Source organism: Palaemon carinicauda, chromosome 22 (assembly GCF_036898095.1).
Source record: "Palaemon carinicauda isolate YSFRI2023 chromosome 22, ASM3689809v2, whole genome shotgun sequence".
In the NCBI taxonomy this organism is placed as follows: domain Eukaryota; kingdom Metazoa; phylum Arthropoda; class Malacostraca; order Decapoda; family Palaemonidae; genus Palaemon; species Palaemon carinicauda.
The window spans coordinates 48,895,852-48,917,969 of NC_090746.1; the positions used below are offsets into that span (position 1 = coordinate 48,895,852).

General features: G+C 46.3%; 1 protein-coding gene across 1 annotated transcript in view; it reads left to right on the top strand.

The window, feature by feature from the left end:
* The window catches only part of LOC137616433 (uncharacterized), a 174,386-nt gene that overhangs the window by 98,473 nt on the left and 53,795 nt on the right, over positions 1-22,118 (top strand). The gene's annotated exons all lie outside the window — the stretch shown is intronic.

The following is a 22,118-nucleotide window of genomic DNA, read 5'->3' on the forward strand; positions in this document are numbered from 1 at the left end:
ACAGGCATCCAGCTAAACCCCTAGTGCCTTTAACCGCCTTGGGATTTCTAACAAAACGTTCGCCTACGCAATGCTTGAAAACGCGTCCCGCTATGACGCATTCTCCAACTAGAGTAGTTCCTACTCAGAGGCCTCCTCTGCCGACTTTGTCGGACGTAGGTGCTTCCCTTGGGCAGCTGGAAGGCGTTAGAAATTCCTTTACCACTGTGGCTCCTCGTGCTGCTGTTGCCAGCGCTTCTGCTCATGAATCGCATCAGTTGATGTGTGAAACTTGCCATTTTGCGCATGAATCTCGCGATTTCACGAGCAAATCGGCGATTTCCGCGAGCGATTCACAAGCAGATGTGTCGGGACCACGAGCAAGTGCGGTACCAACATTTTCGCCTCGTCCCTGTGCGTCTTCCACCTCCAGCGGAAGACCAACACCTGTCCCAGAAGGGTTCAAGAAGCCCCCTTATAGGTTTGCGAACGTTCCTATTAGTCCGGACCTTCCTTCGCGTCCGAAGGAACGTGTTCCTCTGCCTCAGAGTTTATCACCTCCGTCGGCTGGAGCTCATTCTAGGGTTCTACCGAAAGGACACTCTCCTAGGGAATTTCAGGGTTTACCTAGAGGTTCAGAGCTTCTTCCATGAGTGAACACTTTCATGACCACCCTCCTGAAGACAGAATGTGGCTCCTATACCGTTACAACCTCCGACTGTCTCAGTCAAGGCAACCCCTAGGATCCCCCTGGAACCCTTGCTAGGTTCGTGAGTTGGGAGTCAGTACCCTAGAAGGAAGTCGAGTGCAGACAGAGCGCAGATCACCTCCACTCCGATCGCATGCTGAAAGTCCTATTCCTTTTGATCCCTATATGGTCAAATTACTTTTTACGCCAGCAAAGGTAAAGGAGATCTTCACTAAGAAGCAGAAGAGAAGGATGAGAGGTGTAACACCACCTCAAGCTGATATCATCCATCCTAAGACGAGTAGGGACATAGGCTCGCCCAGGGAGATTACAATCCATCACTTCTACCCTCAAGAAATTGAGGTAGTGCCTCCAGACCAACGTTTGGTTTCTGGTCCTCCTCCAGAGGAGGAACCTTCAGCTCCTACTGCCAAGGCTTCGTCAAGTGCCTCGAAGACCTCGCAGATTCCTCCTCCTAAGACCGCGAACGAACGTCTTGTGCGTAGGGAATCGAAGGACACGAAGACGAATCCTAAGAACGCTGCGATACTGGAAGCTAGATTGGCTGAGGCACGGAGACGGTCCCCTGATGCGGGTCCCCCAGTGATTCTGTTGACGACCCTGACCTACCCCAGGCTCTGGGTGTGAGCTTGTAGGTGGATGACCCTTTAGACTCATAAGATGAGAATCTTCCAAAGGTGACCAGTCCAAATAATCACTCCGAACAGGAGAGACCCAAGTTGGAATGTAACTTTTGGCAGGTCCTCACCTGTATGAGGGCCATCAATAGGCTGTCCACTCCTGATTCCACCATCCAGGAAGAGAAGGATATGGTTTTTGATGAGATATTCGAGACCCAGAAGCCTTCCAGGTCCAGTGCAGCTCTGCTCTGGTCCAAGGGTTTGACAGCCGCCAAAAGGAAAGCTATCGCCCAGATAGCTGGAACTTTTATTTCCTTAAGGGCAGGTTCCTCCTCTTGGTCCCTTCCACTTCCTTTTGTTTTACAAAGGAAATGTTACGAGATCGAAGGGAAACCACATTCCACCATGACTCTCAACCCTTCGGTAGAGTCCCTAACGAAAGGTATACCGACTCAGACCCTCTCCTCTCTGAAGGCCTCACGCTCGACAGTTGAGCTCCTGAACATAGAGAGAGGCGCAAAGTATGCCATGGCGGTTGCTTCATGGCTCGATCTATAGCTGGGATCCTTAGGCTTGATTGTTTGCTCCCACGATCTTTTGAAGGAGTCGGCCAGGAAGACTATGGAGTCTTTCCTGTTGTCAGGTACCCGGACTCTCGAGTTCTTATCGCACCACGTCGTCAACCTGTGGCAAACGCCATTCTCAAGAGAAGGGATACTGTCATAGGTAGGTTCCGCAAACAGGTGCTGAAAGTGGAGGTCTCTCGGTTGAGGAATTCCACCTTCAGGGGCTCATCTCTCTTCGTTCCGGAAGAGATGGAGAGGTCTGCTAAGCGATGGAGGAAATCGTCCAAACGATTCTCTCCTCCAAAGGGCCATGATATCGTGGACCTATGGTAGACCTTCCCAGTCTTCACGGCCTCAGCAACCACCGTCCTCTACTAATCAGTCAACTTCTAGGTCCTCTGGACCTTCTAAGGTGTCAAAGCAGCCCTTTCCGTCCAAAGGACAGAAGGGGTCCAAGTCCTTCAGAGGAAAGAAGGGAGGAAAGGGAGGTGGCCGAGGTGATCACTCCTAGTAGGAATGGCATTCCTCCTCACCTACCACATCTGGGAGGATGCCTACAGCACCACTGGCAGAGTGGCAGCTCCACGGGGCAGATCCCTGGACGGTCGAAGTTATCGCCTTACGGTATCACGTCCCGTTCATTCAATCTCTCCCTCCTCTGACTCGGGATCCAGTGCATCTAAGCTTCTATGCGAAAGGATCCGCAAAGGAGCTGGTCCTCAGGGCCGAAGTTCAGACCATATAGCAGAAGGGCGTTCTCCAAGAGATTACGGATGGGTTCACAGGCTTCTACAGTCAAATTTTTCTGGGGAAAAAGAGTGGAGATTGGAGACCAGTCATCGATCTCTCCCCTCTAACAGACTCTGTTCAGAATGGAGACGGCAGACACAATCTTCCAAATGATTCGTTCAAGTCACTTCATGCGCACACTGGATGTGAAGGACGCATACTTCCAGATCCCAACTCATCCGTCTACAAGGAAGTATCTGAGACTCATACACGAGGAAAAGACATAACAGTTCAAGGTTCTATGCTTCGGTCTTACAACAGCTCCTCAGGTATTCACCAGAGTGTTCGCCCTAGGGTCATCTTGGGCTCACAGGAACGGCATCCATCTTCTCAGATATCGGGACAACTGGGTGATCCTAGCAGACGCAGAGTTTTGTCAGGACCTGGGGGTTCTGATAAATCATAGACACCATCAAAGCGAAAGTCATCCCATCATATGAAAGAGTACACAGACTGAAGGAAGTGGACTCACCCTTCCTCAGGAAAGGAGTTCTTCCAGCCTCTCGTTGGTTGAGTCTGTTAACCATCTGACCTCTCTCATCCGTCTGGTTCCAAACGGCTTCCTCTGGATAAGATCCTTGCAGTGGCAGTTAAAGTCCATCAACACTCTGACCCACCGGACACCCGAGTTCCTACAATTCAGGATCAGGTGACGGATTTGAGTTGGTGGATGGTAGACAAAAACCTTCGAAGAAGCCAGAATCTTCTTGTTCCCCCTCTGGATTTGATGCTCTTCACAGATGCATCAAAAGAAGGGTGGGGGCCTCAACTGCTGCACCATACGATCTCTGGCCTTTGGTCAAACTCAGAAAGGTACCAGCACATAATTCATCTAGAGATGAGAGCAGCTTACCTAGCTCTTCATCAGTTCCTACAGTTGCTGGCAGGTCACTCGGTGGTTTTGATGAGAGACAACACCACATTAGTGGCTTACAGAAACAAACATGGGTTACTTTTGCAGCCTCTATGCCATCTTACAGTAAAGATCCTCAGATGATCAGAGAACATTCGGTGTCTATCAGGAATCGTTAGATAGCCAACGAAGTCCTGACTTTGTGTGGTTCCTGACTGTAGACCTGTTCACAACGTCTCTGAACAGCAAGCTCCCGCTGTACTGTTCTACAGTCCAGTCTCTGGCAAGATGCATTCCAACAACGGTGGGACAACACCGACGTGTATGCCTTTCCCTCAATTTGTCTGATGAGAAGACTGCTCAACATAACCAGAGCGTCCAAAGACCTAATGATGACCCTTGTAGCTCTGCTATGGCATCATGCACAGTGGTTGCCGGACCTTCTGCAACTTCTAGTAGATCTACCGAGAGAACTTCCTTCACGACCAGATCTACTCCAACAACCACACGCGAGCATATTCCACACTACCGTACAGTCGCTTTGACTTCTCGCATGAAGACTATCCAGCGTTTCCTCTCTCAGAAGGGCATTGTACGTCAAGTTGCGGAGCGAATGTCCAGATACTTGCGGAGGTCCTCAGCCTCGGTCTACCAGGAAAACTGGAGAGTATTCAGTGGTTGGTGTCGTGGAAGGAATATCTCTCCACTTGATGCCACTATTCCAATAATAGCGGAGTTCCTTGTATACCTTCGGGAGGAAAAACTCCTTTCAGTCTCGGCGGTGAGAGAATATCGCTCAGCCTTAAGCCTTGCCTTTAAGCTGAATGAAGTAGATATTTCCTCTTCATTGGAGCTTTCTTTACTCATACGGAGTTATGAGATCACTTGCCCTCAGTCAGAGATTAGGCCTCCTCCTTGGAACGTGGTTTGCATCTTGAGATCCTTGGAAGAACCTCCTTACGAACCATTACGCCATGCAACTGACCAAAATTTCACTTTGAAAATAGCATTCCTGCTCACTTTAGCCTTGGCAAAGAGAGTCAGCAAAATTCATGGCCTCTCATATGATATCACCCATTCAAGGGGATGGGGGTGAAGTGACACTCGGCTTTGTCCCTGAGTTTATTGCTAAGACTCAAAATCGGGGGATGCTGAACCATAGATTCGGGCCCTTTCAGATTACGAGTATTCGTTTTGTAACCAATGACCCAGATCAGTGGTTACTATGCCCAGTGAGGAGTTTGAGATACTATCTTAAATGCACTGCAGCAACACGGCCCAGACTAACACCTCTGTATGTTAGCTCAAGGAGAGTAAAGAGGAGGATTACCAAAATCATGGTTTCCTCCTGAATTTGCCAAATCATCAAAACAGACTTGGCCTCAGATCCTCCTCAGGCTCTTTGACCTAGGGCCCATGATGTCAGGGGAATCAGTACTTCACTGGCATTCAAGCTCAACTTTTCTGTGTTGCAAGTTCTGCAAGCGGGCGTGTAGAAGAGGCAGACCACCTTCACAGCCCACTACTTAAAAGACATGACCCACAGGAGACTCGATACGTTCACTATCAGTCCTGTGGTGGCTGCTGAGTAAGTTGTTTAAGATACCTCAGGTTCCTTGATGGACAAGTAGCAGTTGGTTGAGGGCATTGGCTACCCGGGTTAAGACTGGGATGAATGAGAAGAATGTCTGGCTTGGCTTTCCTTTCTTCATATTCCTCTCCCTAATATAGCACCATGGGTACCTCTGCAAGCTGGCCTCAACCTCTGCAGGTAATTATCACTTCCCTTGTGTAGCTTAGTATAAGTTATAAAATTGTTATACTCTGCACCTCCCCATTGCTTTTGCGAGGGAGCAATGGGATTTGTCTTGTTTTCCTATATAAACTCGAAGACGTTCATACAAACAACCTCTATTTTACTGCATTGCACTGGCCACGAGTATACTCACTTGTATATTTCAGCGAGGTATCAAAGTTTTCCCTAGACCACAGTCATATACTGTACTAGGTAAAACCGGGTCAATGTCCATGTCAGATCCAGCACTTCCACCCACCTAAGAGTAAGTCATCCACATAAATCACGGAAGGTTTGTTTGTTTGGGAACAAATGACAAATTCGAAGAGAATTTGTATTTTTCCCTAAGAAATACAAACCTGGAGTTATTTATATAAATTGGCCCGCCATCACCTGTCCCCCAGAAGTCCTGCCTGCAATAAAAAGTGACGTTTTACTGCTGTGAGAGTATACAGTGAACCCTCGTTTATCGCGGTAGATAGGTTCCAAACCCGGCCACGATAGCTGAAAATCCACGAAGTAGGGACACCATATTTATGTATTTATTTAACATGTATATTCAGACTTTTAAAACCTTCCCTTACGTAGTACTGTTAACAAACTACCCTTTAATGTACAGAACACTTAATGCATGTACTACAGTACCCTAAACTAAAACAGGCACAAATATTAAAGGCGATTTTATATCATGCGTTTCCTAAAAACGCCAAAAAGCACGATAAAAAATGACAACCAATGTTTTGTTTACGTTTATCTCTGATCATAATGAAGAAACAGACGCATTTACACATCTGTGCATAGGTTAGTTTTTGCATCGACAGCAATCTTACCAAGTATTGATTATTTGTTGATTTTGTTATTACCAATGTTTTACTTAATTTTTCTTAATACTTCCAAATAAATGAAATGAATGCCATTTATATAAAGTTTTTCTTTATGACGCCGCCTGTAACGGAAACCTTCCATTCGTTTACTGTACGCTCCATCTTCGATCGTAATAAACAAACGAAGGCATTAAACGCGCATGATGAAAGTGATAAATAATGATATTAAAAGCTTTTAGTAAATATGTTATTACAAATATTATTTACCGTATCTATATAAAATCCTACATACGTAGCAAAGCAGGAAAACATTTTTTTTTCTTTTTTTTTGGCGTTTAATCAACAATAAGAAACTGCCGCTAATGACCGAATGATAATTTACGAGAGAGAGAGAGAGAGAGAGAGAGAGAGAGAGAGAGAGAGAGAGAGAGAGAGAGTGTGTGTGTGTGTGTGTGTGTGTGTGTGTTGTTTTAAATGTAATAAACAAAAAAATATGATAGGTTATAACACATTGGTGCTTATGTAATATCAACTGGACCCTCGCTGGCTTTCAAAGTTGTGGCCTCAGCACGTGAGACACTCAGCGACACAGCAGGTTTACTCGATGCAGGAGGCGATTTTCGCACAACTGTGTGCGATTCGCACGTGAATCACGCACAAACGTCACAACTTTGTGATCAACAGATGAGGAGCAAGGAGGAGGAGGCCTCTGAGGCTCCTGTGTAGCAGTAGTACCCTGTACATTCACCGTAGAAGGAGGTGGGAGCCTCCGAGTGGGGGCAACTCGTTGCATTGGCAAGTGTTGTGGTACAGGAGAGCTCATAGGAGGCCGTCGCGTAGGCAAACGCTATCAAAAGACACCCCCGGCTTTGAAAGGCGCTGGAGGTAGTCTTGGAAGAGGCTTCTTAAAGAGTTGGTCTTCAGAATGTCCTTGTCCGGTCGAAGGTCGTTTAGGAGAAGGATCAGGAGATGTAATGCGACGCGTGGATGGAGAACGTGAACTAGAGCGTTTAGCACCTGATCGTGAGCGATTTGCTCGCAATCATAAATTATCTTGTGTTATTGAGCGTCTAGTCCTTGATCGTAAGCGCTTTACTCGTGATTGTGAGCTTCTTGCTAGTGATCCTGAAGACCTTGCTCACGATCGTGATCGTCTCACTCATGAACGTGAACAACGCGCCCTTGATCATGAGTGTTTGCCTCACGATCGTGATCGTCGTGATCGCGAATGCTTGGCATGTAATCTTGAGTGCGTAGCTCATCATCATGAGCGCGTAGCTCGTCATCGTGAGCGCATAGCTCGTCATCGTGAGCGTGAAGCTTGTAGTCATGCACATAAACGCGCAGCTTGTAATCTTGAGCTTGAGCGAGAAGCCCGTGATCTTGAACGTGAGCGTGAAGCTTGGGATCATGGGCGCTCAGCTTGTGATCGAGAATAATGTCTCCTTGAAGACGAACGCCCAGACTGCAATGACCTACGGTCTTTTTGGCGTAAGAATGTAGTGGTTGAATGAGAGCATCTTTGGGAAGAACGTTGAGACTGCGAGCGATCTCTATGATCTATTGAACGCTGTAAACAACATTCTAAAGGTGAGCGTGAAGCTCGTGAGGGTGATCGTCCTGAAGGACGAGAAGGTGTAATCTCTTGTCCTGGCAATTGGTAAGCAGGTGGAGCGTTGGCCATAGGAGGATCATCTTGCCCAACCTCAGCAGCTGGCGAGGGTAGCACATGTGAGCTTGAACTTTTTCTGTGAGAAGAAAGATTAGGGTTAGGCTACAATGTCGTCCCAAGATGGGAAGAGAAGTCATCATCAGCAGAAGACCAATGGAGTGGCCAATGGGAATGGTCACGTCATCTATGCATGGAAGGGCCAGGAGAGGGTGAAAGGTGGACCTCACATACGGCTAGGGAGAAAGATGTTAAAGTTGCAGAAGCGTCTCCTTCACTGGGGGAGCACAAACCACAGGGAGGCGGCCAAGTCAGAAGAACATTTGCAAGGGACAAAGGCTCCCCGGCAGCTGGAGGTGAATATACTTCACTAAGGGAAGCATTAAACCCTCAGTACCCCGAGGTTGTCAAGGAGTTATTCGGTCTGCTCTCTTACTTGACCATTCCCCCGAGGAAGACAGGCAAGGAGGAGCTTCGTGAAGAGATCTAGGGGTACGAAAAGAAGACCGAGCTCTTTTCCCGTCGAAGACCCTGGGGGAGGAAGGTCTTGTTTGGCTTTCTTCCTTAGCCTCCCTAATTTCTCCCACTGGGAGGCAGGCCACTCCCGACACTCATCACAGGGTGCACCCTGCTCACAGCTATGCCCCTGGCAAGTTGGACAACAGAAGATGTGGGTCTGTGTCAACTGAAGACATGAAGGGTGCCACAAGAGCGATCTTACAGCCAGGACATGGGAGCGTCTAGAAGAAGAAACACACACACCTGAAAAGAGAAAAAAATAGCAAAAAGCAATGGTTGATAAGTCAAAAGAGCTAAGCCTTGGGAGAGGGAGAGAGTGGACACGTCTGATCTCTACAAGCCAAAAGAGAATTGAGGCAGCTCTGCGAGCTGTGAATGGAGATAGGTGGCTGGGGTACCCCACAGCCACCTCCTTACCTACCCACAACAGTGGTTAAGTAGGGTTGCCACCTCCCACTTTTAAGTCTATTGGCTACCTTCCAGCTTCACCAAAAGATAATCATATGAATAACGAAAGGTTTGTAAGTGAAGGAACAAAGAATTATCAAGAAAGAAAGCAGTAAAATAGGCTGGGATCATTGTTTAAGAATTCTTCATCAAGTAGTGCATGTTCAAATCTGTTCATACCTTGGCCTTTGGGATGAGGATGTTACCATACTGGTTAAAAGGTTTGAATGATATAATATTGAGCAAACTTTTACAGATCATGGCATGAACAACAGAGCTACATTTATTTCTTTGAAACTCCTCTGATGCTGATATTACTTTTCTCATGAAGATTTATTTAATACTGACTTGTTCCGGCACTGAATACAAAGCTTACTCTCTTTACATAGGAGTATTATTTTAGTGTTAGCTGAAAGCCAGATGCTAAAAGCTTTTGCGAGGTGTAACTACCTTATGCTTGTCAGCGGATGGGGATAGCGGGGACAACTTGCCACCCCGCTCATACCCGCACTAGTAAATAACCGTCATTTTTTATTTTGGCACGGTGAAGTAAGGATGTTGTCTTGCCCCTCCGTTAATACCCTAAAATAAAAAAGATTTCTATTTTGAACTGGCCTAAAAGGCAAAGAATTTTCTTATATACTTTCTCTTTTCAGGTGTGACTACTTGTGAGATCCTTTATAAAAAATGCGGGTTTGTCCTGGTCTTGAAGGGTGCTGGTGCAGCAGCTTCATGTCCGCTGAGGAGACAGATCATCGCGGTCTCTGCCCCTTCGTGTAGGGGTCACTCCTTGTTCAGTGTGTGGGGAGTGTTCACCCTCCCAGTGGCTGAGGTTTGGTAGGCGACAGAAGAAGGCGAAGAGGGGTTCATCACTTCCGAGGTTATCCTCGAAGGGGAAGAAACCTTGCCATCATTCTCTGTCGACTTGACCTCTCCATGATGACTCTGCTCATTTGACTTCCCCTTTGAGTTGGACAAGTGGTCAAGTACAAGTGGTATTGTACAAGTGGTATTCATGAGGCACAGGACAACCCTACGTGGGGGTGGGGCCCTCCGTTGCTTCCCATAAAGAAGCAACGCCAACCGCCACTGCAGGGCAGTCTCTTTCCAATGAACCAGTACGTATTCTATGACCATCCTTGAGTCTCACGTGTTCTCAGTGCAAGGGAAGGTTGTAAGAGGTCTTGCAGTTGGGCACGCAACAGGAGCATTCATCCTCCCAATGGTTAATTCCGATCTTTTCCACCAAGGCTCCATAGGTTGACGACCGAAAGAGTCTCGTGCGCACCCAGCTGTCTTGATCTCGGTTTCTTCTCGCCCCAATAATTGCTATGCTTCGGAAGGCAGGTTTGAGCAGTTGCTGACAAGCACTCCTCGTAGTGACTTGTAGGAGGAACCCAGGAATTAGCTTCGGCTACACCCCAAGGACGGTTCATGCAATCGATATTTTGGCTGAGTTCTCTTAGCCATAAAGAAGATGAAGTAAGCTGTCCGGAGATCCACCTCCAGGTTTTGGACAATCTTTCCTTCTAAGGGAGGAGTATTCACCAGGTGTTAGCAGATCTTCTCATTCAAAAGATATATCCTCTTCACCGGGTTCTGCTTAGCAAGCTCCTCGACTGCGAGGAGATTTGCCGTCAGGCACAAAGGGGTTCATTGTCCCTCCTGCCCATGGGAGAGATGGCCTTCTCCTGAGTGGTCTCCTCACCCTCCAGGGTTCCACCTAAACATGCCAGGCTTTAGTCCATCAGAGCGCAGCATTTAGGAATTGGACGATGATAGTGGGAGGCGATTGCCTGCGATCACTTTCCCACATTGTTGTGCCCGTGCTATGTAAGGATGAACTCTTGCGAGCTTGCTCCTTTGGTCACTCTCACAGGGAAGAATCTGCTTTGCTATCTGCGGTCAAGTGCACAGCAACCACCTGCCCTTCCTCTACCGTAGAGGAAAGGAAGACAGCGCGTCTTTCTCTTGTTGGGGTAAAGATGAGTAGAAGAGTTTCTCTTTTAGATGCGCTAGCGAGCAAGCACACTGACCAACTTCCAGTGGGAGATTCTTGCGCAGTGTTGCACAACCTACTTCCAAGCGAGGTGAGAGGGCGAGCTCTTCTGTTGGAGGAAGGCGAGCATGCTATCGTTACATGCGTTGCTCGTTCTAGTGAGCCTTCCCAACTAGACACTCAAGTACTAGAATCTTTGTCTAGAGCAAAGGTGAGTTCTATCTCATGCAGTGGGCGCACACAGGTAGACTACATCTCACCTGTGCGAACTGATAGGGTGTGCACTTAGCGCTCCTCGTCACTCCTCGCCTTGCCAATGCTCGCCGTATAGTCGGTCTACTTTGGGAGAGGAACAGGGTGTGCCTTCGCAAAGGAGGGTAGATTTTCCTTCTCAGACTGATCATTGGGTAGGACAGGTTGACAGATTTCACTTCCACAGGGAAAATTATTACAAAGAAGAGCATTAAATACTATCGTCTTGACCCCTTCCTTTCCAGGGCACTCCTCCTAAACCTAGGAAGCAGGTGCAGGTGCTCATTTGGGAATGATGGTGTTCTCGTTGGATACCCCTTTTTTTCTGGTTCTTGTCCAGTTGGTTTCCTGGTCAACCAACCGGTCCCCGAAAGTTCATTCCATGGACGTTTCCACCATCCCGCTGGAATGTTCCTAAGGGAGTGAAGACCCATCTGATCCCACTTGTAGCAGTAGCCACCTCTTATAGCCCCTCCCAAGCCTCTGGTGTTATTGAGGTATCAAGAGTACCTGAAGCTTCTCCGAGGCACCTACCAACCAAAGAGGAATCAGATGGCAAGCACTCCTCCACCATTGGATAACGTACTTCCTTGTACTAGCAGTGGATCTAGGTCCCAGAGGGAGATCACGTTCACAGATAACTACGCTTTTGTGTAAAGTGTTGAGCTGGCTGAAACTCTCTACCAGGGTGGCAGAGATTCCTCCTTCTACTCCCTCCAAAGGAGCAAAACCCAAGGAGTCAGAGAAGGAGGGTTCTTCCTTTCTTGAGGGCTTTACCTTCAGCAAGAGGGAATGAAAGGACACCAAGACGCTGTCTAAGAATTGGCGTTCTATGGATGAGTATCAATCTTGAGAGGAACGTCACTCAGCATGCATCAACATTTGTTTCTGTAAGACCGGAGCATAGCAGACTTCCTCCAAAGGCCCATCCTCTGCTAAAAGGAACTCTGACAATGACCATGACCCTCCCTGGGCTGCTATGGGTGCTAGCTTGGAAGAGGAAGAACGTTTTGTCGTCGGCTCTGAACATTCCGATGGAGTGCTGCCGGCATCTGTCAGCCCCAAGGTCTCGCCCCTGGGGCAGAAGGATACAGATCCTATCTGTAAGTCCTTTCTTTCATAAGGAAGGTCAACAATCTAGGGGAGTCAGATTAGGTCCCGGCAGAGGGAAAGGATACGGTCCAAGACCTCTTCTGTGATACGCTGAGACCCACCAAAATTAAGGTAGCCTTGTCTTGGTCGAGAGGGGTCAAGGAGGCAAAGAAAAGGGCATATGCCCAAGTGGCAGGAACTTCACATTCTCTTCAATCCATGTATTCTTATTGGTTATTTCTTCCCCTGTACGTCTGGCAGAGGAAGTACTACTAGATGGTAGAGAACAAAACATCTCCACCACTAGACTCGGCAATCTTGGTATTAATGCAAAACTCTTCTTTGGGCAAACTGGGGACTCTGCCAGTGCATTTCTCTGCTGGAGATGCTGCCAACATGGAACGGGTTACTAGAAGTTTCTTGCTATCCGTTTCATGGTTGGAGGTTGGGAATGGTAGGTTACTTCGTTAAGAACGAAGACCTCTCCATCCCTCAAAGTAAGGAAGTGCATTTAGCCTTTCTCCTCTCGGGGGCTAGGACTCTCGAGTTCCTGACCGAAAATGTCAACCAGTGGGTCAACTGGGTTTTGAGGTCAGGGATTAAAGAAAAAACCTCCTAGATGAAGCAGGCAGCACCAGTACAAGCCCCCAGACAGCCCTTTCGAGGGTGCTAGGACAATTCGGTCCCGGACAGTTCGGTCCCGGACAATTCGGTACTAGGACAATTCGGTACCAGGACAATTCGGTACCAGGCTTGTCATTTTTTAAAATGTCTAAATCAGAAAAATATGATATTTCTATATTACATATTATGAATGATTTATATATGATATTACCTAAATACCTAACTACTTAGTTAGGTTATTCACTAGTTGTTTACAAATAGCATAAACAATCCACCTAACTACTGTACTTTGTTACTAAACGATTAGTTTGGTTATTCCCTTAGTTTTAAAAAAAAAATATAAACAAAACGACTTTATTAGTTTCTTTATTCCACACTTTTTAGTCTAGTTTCACCCCATCATTCACACAGATGGAACTTTTAAGAGCTGTCCTGTTATATTTTTCCAATTATATGTCTTGCATATACAAATTAAGAACTTCAGTGCTCCTAGATTCTTTGCCCTCTTACCTGATAAGTCTCAAAATACGTATGAGCGCCTTTTCCAAAAAGTGAAAGAATTAGTGAATAACGAGGGGCCAGAAGATATGATAATAGACTTCGAAAAAGCTGCGGAAAATGCATTTTCAAATACGTTTCCAGGAACAAATATTTCTTTTTGCTTATTTCATTTAGGACAAAATTTTTATAGACATGTTGTAGCTGAAGGTTTTAAGGTACGTTACCACGAAGATGACATATTCAGTCTTAAATTGAGATGTTTTATAGCCTTAGCATTTTTACCTGTAAATCAGGTTGCGGATGCCTTTGATGAATTGGTTGATGATGATGATATCCCTCAACCTATTGTCTCTTATTTTGAAAATCCATATATAGGACCAGTGAGAGGAAGAGGTACCAGAAGGAAGAGACTTGATCCAAAATTTTCAATAGAATCTTGGAATGTTCTTCACCGAAGTTTGAACTGAGAATCACATACAATTAATAATTTGGAAGGTTTTCACAGCACATTTATAGCAAGCCTCTCCAGTATGCATCCAAATATTTGGAAATTGATTGAAGCCCTCAAAAGAGAAGAGAGTTTGGCAAAAACCAAATTACAAATTATGCGAAACGGGGATGAACCAGTAAAAAAAAAGAAGTACAGGGATTGTCACAAGCGTATCATTCATCTAGTATAGAAATATAATCAAGCTGAAATAATGCAGTTCCTTAAAGCTCATAATATTAAAGTTTAAATTTTTTATATACTTTTAACGACAAGAAATGTATAGTTTTTACTATTTTATTTTTATATAAATACTTTTAACATAAGAAATGTATGGTTTTTACTGTTTTATTTTCTATATAATAAAGAAACTAAAAAAGTATTTTTTTTATTTATCGCACACGCAAGGATAAATCAATTAGAATTTTTTTTATACCTATACTAAGAAAAGTAAAAATATTCTGTTAAAAGTAATGCTTTGAACTGATAGGAATTTTAGAAACGAAAAAAATTGGAAAAATACTGTTTTTTTTCCATATTATAAGAATCAATTGGTACCGAATTGTCCTGGTACCGAATTGTCCTAGTACCGAATTGTCCGGGACCGAATTGTCCAGGACCGAATTGTCCGGGACCGAATTGTCCGGACACCCTTTCGAGATAGGGGCTCAAAGAGGGGTAAAGGAGGTAGGTAGGAACAGCCAAGGACATTCCTGCTAGGGAATGCATTCCCCTAGGCAGTCTACCGGTAGGGGGATGCCTGAAGAACAGATGGCAGAGGTAGATGTTCCGTAGAGCTGAGCCTTGGTTGGTTTCTGTATTAAGAGAGATACATTGCCCCTTTCACGAACTCTCGCCCTCCTCTGACCCTCCATCCAACGATGTCAAATTCCAATGCGAGGGTATCCGCGAAGGAACAGGGCCTTTGGGCCAAAGCTCAGACCATGCTAGAGTAGGATGCTGTTCAAGAGGTACTGGAAAAGTCTTCAGGTTTCTACAGTTGCTTATTTCTTGTAGAAAATGCATGTGGAGGCTGGAGACCAGTCATCGATCTCACGACCTTGAACGAGTTCATACATCAGACCCAGTTCAAAATGTAGATGGCCCAGATGGTTAGACAGGCTGTCAGACCTTAGGACTAGATAAAATTGCTAGATCTCAAGGATACTTACTTCCCCATTCATCCATCCTCAAGGAAGTACCCAAGATTCACGTTAGGAGGAAAGATATTCCAGTTCAAGGTGTTGTACTTCGGTCTGTCCACAGCACCCCTGATGTTCAGTGGTTGTTCACCCTAGTATCCATTTGGACATACAAGGACGACATTTTACCAAGATCTGGGGATCATTGTAAATTACGCGAAGTCTCACCAGCAATTATCTCGAGACTGTATATCTTATAATGAGAATTAGCACCAAACTTAGTAAGATCTTTCTGTCCGAGGAATGAATAAAAAGACTGAGAGAGATAACCCAAATATTTCTCTCACTGGACAAATTGCCAGCACATCAGTGACAAAGGCTGCTGGGACACTTAACTTCTCTAGAGAAGTTAGTCCCCAACTGTCATCTCTGCATCAGATCTCTTCAGTGGCAGCTGAAGACCTTTTGGTCTCAGCACATTGACCTACCGAACACTCCAGTGCCGGTAGGTTAAGAGCAAAAGAGAGACCTGAGGTGTTGGGTGTCGGACACCAACCTCCTCAAGGGAATAGATCTCTCTCCTCCCTTAGATTTGTTGTTCTTCAGATGCTTCAAAAAAGGGGTGGGGACCTCATCTGTTACACCTCACTGTGTCCGGACAGTGGTGCAAATCCGAACAGCAGTGCCACATAAACAAACAAGGAGGTACCTTTTCACAGCACCTATGCCAGCTAGCTGTGGAAATCCACAGGTGGGTGGAAAACAAGTCAGTATTCCTTTCAGCCCGGTTTGTTCCCGGGAAAGAAGGACATGCTGGCGGACAATATGAGCAGAAGGACTCAGTTAGTAGGCTCCGAATAGGCCTTGACACAACAGATAGCCAACAAAGTTTTGACTTTGTGGGGTTTGCTGACAACCTACCTGTTTGCGATGTCCTCAAACAAAAACTTTTGGTGTAATGCTCTCCAGTACCAGAATCTTGGGCGGTTTGATAAGACGCCTTCCAACATCCATGGAACAGGATTGACATCTATGCGTTCCCGCCCTTCTACCTAGTAAGGAGGCTCTTAAACAAAGTCAAGGCATCTCAAGATCTTTCGATGTCCGTAATAGCTCTGCTGTGGTATCATGCAGAATGGTTTCCTAACCTTCTGCATCTGCTCACAGAGGCACCAAGAGAGCTTCCCACACTTTCCGATCTACTCAGACAACCACACGTGGAGAGGTTCCATCAAGCGACCCCATTGTTTTGTCTTCATACCTGGAGGATATCCAGCAACTGCTCGCAAAGAAGCGCTTTTCGAGACTGGTTGCAAAAGGAATGGCAGAATACCTCCTGGAGTCATGTGCCTCAACATATCTGGTGAAGTGGTCCATGTTTTGTGGTTAGTTTCATGGACCAGGTATCGCTCCTCTCAGTGCCAATATTCCAGTGATAATGGAATTCTTATTGTACATCAGGGAGGAAAAACTTTGTTCGGTGACGGAGGTGAAAGGCTATTGCTCGGCCTTGAGCCTCGTCTTCAAACCGAATAAAGTTAATATTTCCTCCTCGATGGAGTTGTCTCTCCTCATACAGAATTTTGAGTGCACCAGCCCTCAGTCAGAAGCCAGACCTCATCCTTGGAAAGTAGTCAAGGTTCTATGTTCAATGTAAAGAGACCATTTGTCAAGTCTCGGATCGAGAAAAAAATATGTCTTCCTTCTAGCACTGGGCTCTGCAAAGAGGGTCAGCGAGCTTCATGGTCTGTCCTATGACATCACCCATTCAAGGAGATGGGGGCAAGTGACACTCATTTTCGTCCCTGAGTTCGTAGCTAAGACTCAAAATCCGGCTGTACTGGATCTTAGAGTCGGGACCTTTCGGATTGAGAGCCTTCGGTCCTTAACAGATGATCCTGATCAGCTGTTACTTTGCCCTGTAAGGGTGCTGATGAAATATTTGAAAAGAACTGAGATCCCCTGCCTGCATATCAGCAGGCTCTTTGTAAGCATGGGGAAAAATAAAAAGATCACTCATCCCAGTTGCCGTTCCCATACCCATGAATGACATCGGGTATTAGTACATCCCTGGCATTTAAGAAGAAGTTCTGTGTGACACTGGTGCTACAAGGGGCCGTTTGGAAACTGTAAACTACGTTCATCGCCCATTACTTGGAAGACATAACCCACTGGAGCCTAGACACATTTACCTTAGGTCCTGTGGTGATTGAACAAAACGTGGTCAATTAACACCTCGTGTCCCTTGTAGGTCAAGTAGTAGTCGGTTGAGGGCAGATGTTACCCGCAAGTAAGTCTAGAATGAATGTGAGAATGACTGACTACTTACTATTTCATTCTTCCCTCTCTTGGGGATTATCATCTAAGGAACTTTGCAAGCTGACCTCCTCTGACTACAGGTGGGTACCATGCTCTTTGTGCAACCTGGTACATATTTATATATTTGTTATGTCCCCGGTGTCAAGTGAGATGGAGTCGAGCAATGTCTAGGTTAAGTGAGGGACTTTGTTCCAATTTTACGCCTACCTGATCAAGTCACATGCTAAATTCTGCGTTAGCACCAACTGCCTAGGCCCTCATCCTTTAGAATCACAAAGTGTCAGGGTGCCCTTTAAACAGCTCGTGTGTAGCACAGAGGGACACCCAGGGACGGTTTCCAGCCAGTTGGTTTTAAGGACTTCCTCCCACCACAAGGTAAGCCTCTTATGTAGAGAGCGTAAGGTTTGTATTAAGTGCCAGAACAAAACATTTTTAAACATAAAACTTACCCGCTGGTTATATAAGAATGGCTATAGTCCCTTGGACGCTCCGCAGAAATTCAAAATCTCGTGGCAATCGCAGATATGCCAGGTGTACACTAGCGCCCTGACGGTAGACAGGCCAAACTATTCCAACCACTTCAGATCTTCCCTGCGCTCTTGCGAGCAAGAAGTGTTGGAATTCACTCATAATTAACCTGGATTTTAGAAGTATTTTGGTGATGTATACCTAATTTTTGGGTTCTGTCATTTGCTTATTTGTTTGTTTGATCTGTGATCATGTGTTTATAACTTAAAAGGTAGGATTAGAAATTTTTCAACCTATTTTAAACCCAACGAAAGCATAATGGCGGGATGTAAACATCTCGTCCATTGATGACGTCACAGCCTTACGACGTAGGCTAAAAGTCTGACTTGCCTTTTTACAAAGAATGATAAGTGAATACTGTACTTTCTTATGAAGTATTAAGTTATAAATTAAGTTAAAGGATTTTGTTATTTTAAGAAAATTTTGTCCTTTTAATAGGTTTTCTTTAGATAATCTTCGATCTGTTTTCAAAGAGTAACTAGCGTTCAGTTTATTTATGTTACGCAGTTGTCAGTCTATCGTTACGATGTTACGATTTCTCTTTGTAGCGATTTTTATGAATAGTACATTTTTCTTTCAAACTCAAGTTTTCAAGTTGTACTATATAAAAGGAACATTTTATTTTGCAATTAATTGGTCCTTTCAGTATTTTTCTTTAGTCAAAGATTAAAGGAAGTTACAGTTCAGTTAATGTATATACAACGTAGTATTCTTTACAATCGATGTAGCGCACAATTCGGTGTATCGTTGTTTACTTGTTGGTTTTTGGAATACTAAAATTGTTCGTATATTAATTGTAGATGTTCCAATGGTTACGGGTGGTAATTCACCTTTTTTTTGGGCTCAGGCCATGTCGTCCTGATGGAAGTTCCTTCATTAGTAGTTTCCTAGGTATATTTGACTACAGTGATATATCCCAGAGAATTTACCAAAGGTATCCAGAATTCTAACTCCTGGAGCGAATATCCCTTAAAATTTAAAAAGGGATATCGCGTAATATCAGAGGACGTATTCTTGACACGTCTCATAGCTATCTACACCCCCAATAGCGTTTCCGCTTCGAGGGGAAAAGTGGCAAGAATATAGGAGAGTCGTTAAAGAGGCGACACTCCTACCGTACTGTAAATAGTGCGCCAAATCACCACCGCGCGGCGCCACCAAGCCATTCTTTCTCTTGTAGCTTCCTTGACTGGTGTTATCCCATGTTATCTCTCGCTATTTTGGAGTTATTTGTCGCTATGATGTCTTCACCAGCCTCATCAGTTTCTGTAAAGTTAAGTAATATCTCTGAATTGTGTAAATGTAAGCTCTTGCCAGTTTTTGCTCTTCGATTGAGATTAACGTAACAAGAGCTGTTGCCAGCCGGATGGCGTCATGGACGCGGTCGTTCTTGTTGTGACGAGCCGAGAGAGGGTTGTGAACTCAAAGGCAGGATGCAATCAACTGAGTTATATTGTTATAGAACACTCTCCTTTATATACAAAACCTCAAGGCAAGAGGACATAACAAGTTAACAAGACAGACAATGTTACAGAGGAAACAGCAGACATGAATTTTCATGTCCGTTTAGTGCGAGGGAAGAGGGAAGATACAAGCATAATATATGCAAAAGGAATTATGTACAATTTTGTGACACACGGTTGGTACATGGCTCCCCCCCTAAAAATGACATACTGTACATGTTAAATAGGGCGCCCTGATCTGGAGAGGCAAACTGTAGGCGGGTCATCTGGCAGAAGATAAGCAGGTTTTAGACGATCAATGGAGACCCAGTCTTCTTTGCCCCGAATGTTTAGTAGGAATGCTTTCGGACTGCGTCGGATCACAAGGAAAGGGCCCGTGTAAGGGGGCGTTAGTGGTGGCTTGCTAGTGTCGTTGCGCAGGAAGACGTGCGTTGCAGAGTGCAAGTCCGTTGGTATGTGATGCTTCGCTGGGGGCTTGTAAGTCTGGCGGCACGGAGTAAATTTTCCCACGACGTGACCTATGCGCTGGAGATCGTCGGAGGAGGTTGTAGAAGGAAAAAATTCGGCAGGGACGACCAACGGGTTGCCATACATCATTTCAGCTGCCGAGACGTCGAGGGCGTCTTTAGGAGTGGTCCTTAGTCCCAGGAGGACCCAGGGAAGCTGAGTAAACCAGTTGCAATCCTTGCAGCGGGACATCAAAGCTGCTTTGAGGGTGCGATGAAAACGTTCAACCATTCCATTGGCAGCGGGGTTGTAGGCCGTTGTCTGATGTAGGGTGATGCCCAGGAGATTCGCTAATGACGTCCACAATTGAGAGGTGAAAGTGGTTCCCCTGTCAGAAGTAATATGCTCAGGGTAACTGAATCTTGAAATCCATCCAGAGAGTAAGGCAGATGTACATGAGGCGGACGTTGCAGTTTCCATGGGAATGGCTTCAGGCCAACGAGTGGAGCGGTCGATGACGGTAAACAAGTAACGATGTCCTTGTGATGTGGGTAGGGGGCCTACAACGTCAACGTGAATGTGTGCGAAACGACGCTGAGGTTGAGGAAAGGTGCCCACTCCTGAATCCGTGTGTCGATGTACTTTGGAAGTTTGGCAAGAAGTACAGGCGCGGACCCAATCCTTAGCATCCTTAGAAATGCCGTGCCAAATGAACTTTGCCTTCAGCAGCTGTGCAGTAGAACGGCACGAGGGATGTGAAAGGCCGTGAATGAAATCAAACACCCGTTGGCGCATGGGAGCAGGAATCCAAGGTTGCGGTCTACCAGTACTGACGTCACAGAGGAGGGTGGTGTTGGAGTCTTCGAGGGGAAAATCTTCCCAACGGAGGGACGTGCAGGATGTCCTACAAGCTTGATACTCTGGATCCTGTTGTTGGGCTTCAGCCAGGGCGTTGTAATCCAATCCCAGTTGAACAGCAGCCAATGTGTTTCTTGACAGGGCATCGGCAACGGGATTCATTTTCCCAGGGACGTATTGGAGGGTGCAATTGTATTCAGCCACGGCGGAGAGATGTCGGCGTTGACGGGCGGACCAGGCATCAGACTGTCGAGTGAAGGCGTGCACCAGAGGCATGTGGTCTGTGCAAATGACGAATGGCGTACCTTCTAAGAAATGGCGAAAGTGACGGACAGCCAAGTGCACCGCCAGCAATTCTCGATCGAAGGTAGAATAACCCGATTCTGCCTTGGACAGTTTTCTGCTGAAGAAGGCCAATGGGCGGGGCGAGCCTTTGACCACCTGCTCGAGTACTGCACCAATAGCGATGTCGCTGGCATCGGTGGAGAGAAGGAGAGGGGCGTGTGGGATAGGAAAAGTGAGAGCCGCAGCAGTTGATAGGGCCTTCTTTGCATTGCAGAAGGCTGCTTCTTGAAGTGGACCCCACTTCATGTCCTTTGGCTTGCCCTTGAGGGAGGCGTAGAGGGGAGCAAGAGTGGCAGCAATGGCTGGCAGAAAACGGTGATAATAGTTGATCATGCCCAAGAATTCCTGCAGAGCTTTGACGGTCGAGGGCGCGGGGAAATTCTGAACGGCTGCTACCTTCTCAGGGAGGGGATGGACTCCTTCAGGAGTGATACGGTGCCCTAAGAACGACACTTCGTTGGCGCCAAAGGTACACTTGTCGTACCGGACTACAAGGCCGTTTTGTTGCAGGCGGTCGAGCACGATGCGCAGGTGACGGAGGTGTTCCTCTTTTGAGGAGGAGAACACAAGTATGTCGTCCACATAACATACACAGAAAGGGAGGTCCCCTAAGATGCCATCCATGAGACGTTGAAACGTTGACCCAGCATTACGAAGGCCAAAACAGGAGTAATTGAAGGTGTATGTACCAAACGGAGTGATGATGGCGGTCTTGGGGATGTCTTCTGGGTTCATAGGCACCTGATAATACCCCTTCAGGAGGTCGAGCGTAGAGAAAACCTTTGCTTTGTGCAGGTAGGAGGTCACATCGGCAATGTTTGGGATGGGGTAGTGATCCGGTTCTGTTTGCATGTTCAGGCGCCTGTAATCCCCGCACGGACGGAGGGAGCCGTCTTTCTTCAGAACGATGTGTAAGGGTGACGACCATGGGCTGGAGGCCTTTTGGCAAAGGCCCATTTTCTCCATTTCGGCGAACGTCTGTTTGGCGGCTGCCAATCGTTCCGGTGCCAGACGTCTGAATTTTGCGAAGACTGGGGGTCCCGTCGTCTTGATATGGTGATAAATACAGTGCTTGGCAGGAACCGTGGGCGTTTGGTGAAGTTCTGGACGGAAAACTTCCGGGTACGACGTGAGGAGGTGGGCGTAGGCATCCCTGTGTGCGCTGATGTGGAGAGCGAGGTTAGAGGGGGCGGGTTGAAGAGGTGTCGACAAGTACGAGTCTGCGTTGACCAATCGTCGGTGGGCGACATCGACCAGAAGGTGGAAATGAGAGAGGAAATCCGCACCGAGG